Genomic DNA, 7,954 nt, shown 5'->3' on the forward strand with positions numbered 1-7,954 from the left:
CACTCTGGACCAATGTCAGGAGCAAAAGAGAAAACAGCATTACCAGTCATCTCTCTGGAAAAAAAAAAAAATCTCATCTTGCATATGCAAATGCAGTGCCTGGCAGTGACTTTTTGGATTAGGAGATTGTAGCATCACTATAACCCCTTATCAAATAGCTTCCAAATGATTTCCCAGGTCCCAAGGAACCAATACAAATATTTATCATCAGTGCCCAGCACTAGTACTCAGAGCATTTCAGCACTCTGAATATTTAACAGGAGAAATTACATTAATAATTATAATAAGAACTCCACAGATTCTTAGCCCTGCTAAAATAAACTGCATGATATGCTGTCCTATTATAATAAAAAGACTTTGAAGTTTTCTATTTTCTCCCAGTGCCTGGAGCACTAACCTCCTTCTGAATGATAGGGAGGTCAGATAGTGAGGGGAGGATCTTGTAAAATGCTAAAGCTATGAGAGCTGAGGGTGCTTAGCATTCTTCAGACTGCAGACAAATAAATATAGAAAAAAATAATAAATGAAAGAAATTTAAGTTACTGTTCAATCCTTACCTGGGCAGTCTTATTGGTATATATTGCATTTTCACTGCAGAAGAGCCAAGCAAAAGTGTAAAAGTATTTGCTCCTATAGAGTCCCCAAGACAAGAAGAAACTATCTGTGCTTGCAAATCTAACAGACAGGGATCAGTGCCCTGCACAGGGATCAAACCCAAAGCAGTATGCAAGTTGAAGAGCTTGCAGGGGAAGATGAAAAGCTCCATGTAAATAAGGTTCTGCTTGAGCTAGGCTTGCATGTGACAGGGTGACTGAAACTGCAGCCTGGGTAGAAGATCAGTGCAGAGGTAGATCTGTGCAAGCAGAGTGCTTACTGTTTATGGAGCATATTCCTTTTAGTCCATTTATAGAAGTCTAAGAGAAAGAGGGAAAGAGCAGACAACCATGGGTCTTCCCAACAACCACAGAGGGTAGCTAAGGAATAATTCCCTCACAGTGTCCTGTAACTGAAGAACCGAGATCTTGGGGGAAGACAAGTATGTCAAAGAAACAGCAGCTCTACAGACCAAAGAGCACCAACCCAGAAGCAAAGAGGGTTTAAAATGTTTTTGTTTCCTCTATGACTCACCAGGCCATTCCAGACCACGTACTGGTACAAGACATTATGCGTAACAGTCTGGAGATCACTCTGAAAACTCACCAACACTGACCACACAGTAAAGAGCAGTAGATTAAGAATCTGAACCCAGCCACCTTTTCCCCAGCAATGACCCCAGCCAGCAGCAGAGAGAAGATGGTCGCAGAGACACAACCTCAAAGCTGTGGGCCACTCCCTGCAGAAGGAAATCTCCTCAGAAGAAGGATGCTAGGGTAACCTTTACACTGCAGTCTTGCTCTAAACACTTCCAAAGCCCAATGGCACTGAAGCCCACACATAAGCATATCAATAGAGAAAGTGAAAAGCACTAAATGAAATGAATTTAAAAAAAAAAAAAGGAAAAATGAAGTTTGAATTGCACCTATAACTGATGTAGATGTTATTGTGGGGGGTTATGGGTTGGTCTCTGTGTTGTTCTTTTTTTTACGTGGACCGTTCTATTTCTTCTCTGTTTTAAAAATGGTTTCTATCAGCACATACGACTCATTGATTACTGGGTGTGCTATTTCACTGTAGCAGGTTATTCCCCATAATGGATATAGCCATAAATTGCTTTCTTGTTAGATTTATGAGCTTTTTCCCCACTCCTCCTGTTTTAAAACAATGAAATTTTAAAGGGAACCATCTGCTTGTGACACACCTAAACGCACACCTACAAAAATATTCTTAAGGGAACTGAGAGTTAAAAAATAATAATAAAAGACAATTGGGAGAAAGAGCAGCATTTGCAGTTATCCAAAAGGTCATATGCTAATCAGCAGCTGGAATCAACGAAGAGGTTTTGTCACACCCCTTCTCAACACATTGCAACACCAACTAACTTCGGAAGCTGTTCCTCCAATGCTGTACAATTCCCCAGCTTCCACTGGAGTCAGTGATAGCTGTAACCTTTCTCACAGATACAGCCCTCAGCCACATATACTCATAATATTTTAATAATCCAGTTTAATTAAACTTTTTTTAAAAAACAATTTTTGCATATTCCATAAGGATTAATTACTAACTTGGTTTCTTACTCAGCATTTCTGAATTCAGAGATTTTACGTATGGAACTCTGAATCAGCAAGTACTCACAGGATACTCCCAGCCATTTTGAAGAATAAATATTTAAGATCTTTTTTCAACATAGAGATTTCAGATCATAAAATGTACCAGAAGTAACCTTGTGCTCAGCAGAAAAGAACTGCTTGTGTAACCATACTGAGGAAATAAAAACTACATAGCCAGGTGAACTGCATGTGAAAATAAATTTATACTAAATGGCCACATTGACAGCTCTCAAAGTTCTAGCAGACAGTGTTACTCAGTTCTCTCAGCTGACCCTACTCAAAATCCAAGCAGTGAATAATAGGTTTTCTACACATCTGCCTTTATCTTCTGATCTTATCCAGCAAGGGAAGTGAGCTTTTTACTTTCTTAATTGTAAGGCCATAATTTCAAGATACATCCCATAAAAGCAACCTGAGAGCATTGAAGCTCTCCATATCTGTGCATCAACACTTTCCTTCAGTAAATGTCATGACTCTTCATTTTTCCTCCATGTCAGATGGGCCATGTAACTTTAAGGGTGTCATCATTTTATCTTTACATGGGTGGATCATACTCTTTCATCCATTTCTCAACAGATTCCTGGGTAGCTCAGATTCCTTCAAATTCCCTTATTACAATACCCTGTGCTCCAAAAGACTCTCTTCATTGTTCATTAATAATCTATCTTCACAAAGTTGTTCATGTTCTTCCCCTTTTTCCATACCCCTAAGTATAACTCCTTCTACCTTTTGGATGTCAAAGCATTGTTGATTCAAAGGGAAAAACCTTCCTCTTTTTTCACATCACTTCTCTGAGCAAGTTATGTTCTGTTTTATGCCAGCATTCCAATGCACACACGGTTCTCCCAAGAAGTCTCTTGATACGCAGGTAAGCCATACTGCTTATCACACATCAAAACTTCCAGTTCCTTTTATTTATTTCTTCACTTCAAAGTAGTCTTCATCTAAGACAACTTGTTGTAGGCATTATTCCTACCATCTGTTGTGCTGATATAAATTTTCCCTTTGGATCTTCAAAATTCCATCCTTTTAAGACCTTTAATTTTACATTACTGGGGTTAGAGAGAGAGAAAGGTTTACAAGTTATGCCTTGGTAAAACACTCTTACCTCCAGTCCTTCCTACATAAGCAACAGGTTATAAAAAGTCTAACTCACACACAGTATTTTTGCCTACCTGTTCAATGTCATTATAATGTTAACACTGCTGTTGACAGGAGGTGTTACCAGCAATAGGCCAAGTGGAAACATTAATGTGACAGTTTATTAATCAATTCTGTCTCACGAAACTTAATGTAACATAAAGAAGCATTAATAAATGCCTGATGTGTTAATATACATCTTTCACACTGATATGTACAACTGTTCTATATTTTTTGGCAGTTTTAGTTCAGGCTGCTAACACTTTTTGGAGGATAATATTCTTACTAAATGTATTAATGGTTTAAGTTTGGTTTATGTTTGGATTTAATTTGCAATGAAGTTCACTACTGTTGAAAGGTGCTGGTTTTAAGGATATTTGTCTTAAACATATTGGCTGTCAGATGTGAAACAGGATTCAGCTTCAGTAGTACTTCATAAGGTACTTGCTGGTTTGTCAACTTCTCAGAAACAATACTAACTAAAAAATAACATGGAAAATAACAGCCATGAGAAAGAGGCACCTTCCAGAGGAGAATTCAGCCACCCAAAATATTTTCGTGTTGACTACAGAGAAAGCTCAAGAGAAATTTTCTCTCCTCGAGTACCTGACTCCAGCTCTTTAGGCTGGCAATATTTACAGCTCCATGCAGGGTAGCCCCATTCCCACTCCAGTGCTGCCCCTTCTGTCATGCTGACAGAAGAGGCTGTGCCTCCATGTGGGAAACCGATGGGAGAACTGGGTTAAAACAAGGCCATTCTTCACACAGCCACACAAACCCTTGCAGCACCAGAAGGAAGGGAGCTGTATAGGAGTGAATGGCCAGCCAGAGTTTGGGCTGTTTCTTCCAGTAGCTCTGCTGGCTTCTTCCCTGATTAAAGAGCTCATGAAACCCTTATGTCTGTTTACTGCCTAAAATCAGACACAATGAGTCCAGATTTTTTTTTTTCCTTTTTCTGTGGTACATACACAGACTGAAGTAGAACCGTAAGGTTCAGTTTGGACAACATTTTAATATGGGGTGATAGAGAAGCAGGCTAGATAACGCTTGTCACATTCCTTGTAATGCTTGCATGCAGATGTTCCATATTAAAAACTAATATTTACTGAAATACTTTCAAAGTTGCATCAGAGCCCCTCAGAGTGTGTTAAAAATAAGCACATGCAAAATATTACATTTAGCTGGGAGCCAGATTCCTGCACCAAGGCTACAGACAGCTATACAACTGTTTCTCTGCTAGCGTGATGAGCCAAATCAACCCCCTTCATCTGAGCACCTCTGAACTCCAGGGCTGTTTTTATCTGAAATGAAATTTGGCCGAATGATTGTTACCCTCCAGTGAGTACATGACCACATAGAGAAAAGTTCACTGCATGATGGGTTTATTACATAAAGTAATGTAATAAACTGTGATCTCAATTTAATAGCTCTGGACAAATTTGCCTGTTTGTTCAATGGAGTGAACTCTTAACCTCTGCTCATTTACAAGGATCCCAGATCCCTCCACACTACACAGAACAATCCATGTTGCCTCAGCGATTTGCTAAGAAGTATTTGTTTCCCCTAATAATAATAATAAGTAATAATAAAACAGCACATGTGGTTCTGATAAGAATGAGCTAAATAGGATGGCCTTGAATTCCTATCTGATTAAGAGGTCATCATATGACAAATCCAGCAGAACCAAGTATCTGCCTGAAAACCAGGGAAAGCACTTGATTTACAGCACTAAGTGGATGCCTGCCATGATTTTCACACACTTTGCTATCTTGGCTGACCTCTCCCAGACTTATTTTCTGCACACCAACAGATTTCACATGTTTTTAAATACGGTGACAACTGGGAATTCATAAATAATCCATCTCCACTGAAATATAACTACCATGTCTGAGCAGTTCCGGCTCCAGGCTTGCTCTGCAGCAAAAGCCAGACAGCTCAAGTTTGGAGCAGCTCTCCACATTCTGCAGCCACACTGCTAAAATGACTCCACTTGCACTCCGCTGCCCAGATGTGGACAGCTCAAGCTAATGGCACCTAAACACAAGCATGATACACTGCCTCTTTGATACACTGCCTCTTTACAGGAAAAGCTAGTCGCACGTGACAGTTCTAGGTAGGTTAACGCTGCAGAAAAAAAATGCAGACGAAGTGTGTACATCAATACCTTGTTTCAAAAAAAAAAAAAAAAAAACTTGTCAGATTTCTGTATTTTCAACAGGCTTTTTCAGAGTCCTTCATGCCAATGACATGGGAATGGCAACCAGCACTGACAGACTGGAGCATCACTCCTACAGTCCAGGGCACATCCCCTGCACTCCTCATGCTCTGTCTTGGAAAGAGCAAAGCATAGGAGTGTCACTTGCAAAGGGACTACAGATTTTCTGTTTGGGTGTTAAATGTTAGAAGTCTAGCTTGCTGGCAATACTGCTGTTCTTTCTTGCCTCACAAGTTGTCTGAACCACGATCCTGGGTAAGAAATCTGATGAAAACCAGGATTCACTCTACAAGCCAAGTTTGTGATTCTAGCATTCAGGACCAAAAGGAAGTCAGAAATAATGTACATATAAGGGAATTTTCGCACTGGAAAGAACACATCAAGAGATATTCTGGTCTTCTTGCCATCTTCCCTAACTTATTTTTATTTGTCTTCTGAAGGTTGTTAGGTTTGGTTTTGTCTTGATGTTTCCTGAATATCTACATTGAATGTTATTTCCACACTACTTGCTGCTTATGTTATCTCATCAGATTTATCTTGATCTGAAATCATCACTCACAGGCTGATTGATGAAACCCCCTCCCTCTGTTCCCCTCTCCAAGATCATCAGAAGCCACTGTGTTCTGCCTGATTACAACCATACGGCACCATCTGAGGCTTTAACTGCAACCAGACTGTTGTTACTCATTCCAGATTCAACAAATTTGTAAATATAATGAAGTTCCACCTTTCTCCCCTGTAAAACACATTACATGACTCCACTTCAAGGGAAGCTGCTCAAAATGCAAAACCATCCCCCCCCCCAGTCAGGTGAGGTAGGACTTCTCATTATGCATGAAAAACTCTTACCATGTTTAATATCTCAGGTACTCAGAACAACTACTCAATTTACTTTCACAGAATCACAGAATTTTCTAGGTTGGAAGAGACCTCAAGGTCATCGAGTCCAACCTCCGACCTAACGCTAACAGCCCTCCACTAAACCACATCCCTAAGCTCTACATCTAAACATCTTTTGAAGACTTCCAGGGATGGTGACTCCACCACTTCCCTGGACAGCCTGTTCCAGTGCCTCACAACCCTTTCAGTGAAGAAGTTCTTCCTAACATCTAACCTAAAACTCCCCTGGCTCAACTTAAGCCCATTCCCCCTCGTCCTGTCACCAGGCACGTGGGAGAACAGACCAACCCCCACCTCGCTACAGCCTCCTTTAAGGTACCTGTAGAGAGCAATAAGGTCACCCCTGAGCCTCCTCTTCTCCAGGCTGAACAAGCCCAGCTCCCTCAGCCGCTCCTCGTAGGACTTGTTCTCCAGGCCCCTCACCAGCTTCGTCGCCCTTCTCTACACCCGCTCAAGCACCTCCATGTCCTTCTTGTAGCGAGGGGCCCAAAACTGAACACAGTACTCGAGGTGCGGCCTCACCAGAGCTGAGTACAGGGGGACGATCACCTCCCTAGCCCTGCTGGTCACGCTGTTCCTGATACAAGCCAGGATGCCGTTGGCCTTCTTGGCCACCTGAGCACACTGCTGGCTCATATTCAGCCGACTGTCCACCATCACTCCCAGGTCCTTCTCTGCCTGGCAGCTTTCCAACCATTCCTCTCCCAGCCTGTAGCTCTGCTTGGGGTTATTGCGCCCCAGGTGCAGGACCCGGCACTTGGCCTTGTTAAACTTCATGCAGTTGACCTCAGCCCATTGGTCTTTTTGAATACCCCATTTGAATACTCCATGTAGTCACCCCTGTGAAGATGACTTATAACTGTCCTAAGCATTTATTTTTTGTTAATACTTAGGAAAATAATTAAGACCAGCCACCATGGCACCTTCATGTGCAAGAGCCTGGCATGCTGTGGGTATGAAAATCACAGAAGACAGACAAGACCTTTTGGCACAGAGAAAGGGAGCTCTATTACTCTGTTCCCTCAAACACACAATTCTTGAACTCAGAGACTGGAAAGTCCAAGTCCATCTCCCAGTCTAACAAGAAGAATCACTTATTTCCCAGGGCTTATCCACCCACTAGTTTTTAATTACTCAAGCAAGGGATTCTTCTACCTTGTGTCCTGGGAAAACGTCTGTTGGTGTAATGAATCTCACAGCTACACAAATTTCCTATGTACTCAGCCTAAGTTCTTTTGTCTCATTCCATCACTCTAAACACCACTCTGAAAATGTCTTCTTCTTGGGGCTGTTGACTCCCTTTCTATGCCTTCTAAAAATCACATTTGACTTTCTTATGAGCACATGGTTCTTTTCTATTGTTAATATTCTACTTACTGTCTTGGTGGAGGAGAAGGAGCACAGCCCGTCAACTGCCTCTTCTAGGTTTCCTATTTCTTCTTTCTCCTCGCAGCTCTTCTTTTCTTTCTAACTAACTTTTTTCTAACACCAA

Source organism: Aythya fuligula, chromosome 3 (genome assembly GCF_009819795.1).
Source record: "Aythya fuligula isolate bAytFul2 chromosome 3, bAytFul2.pri, whole genome shotgun sequence".
NCBI classification, from domain to species: domain Eukaryota; kingdom Metazoa; phylum Chordata; class Aves; order Anseriformes; family Anatidae; genus Aythya; species Aythya fuligula.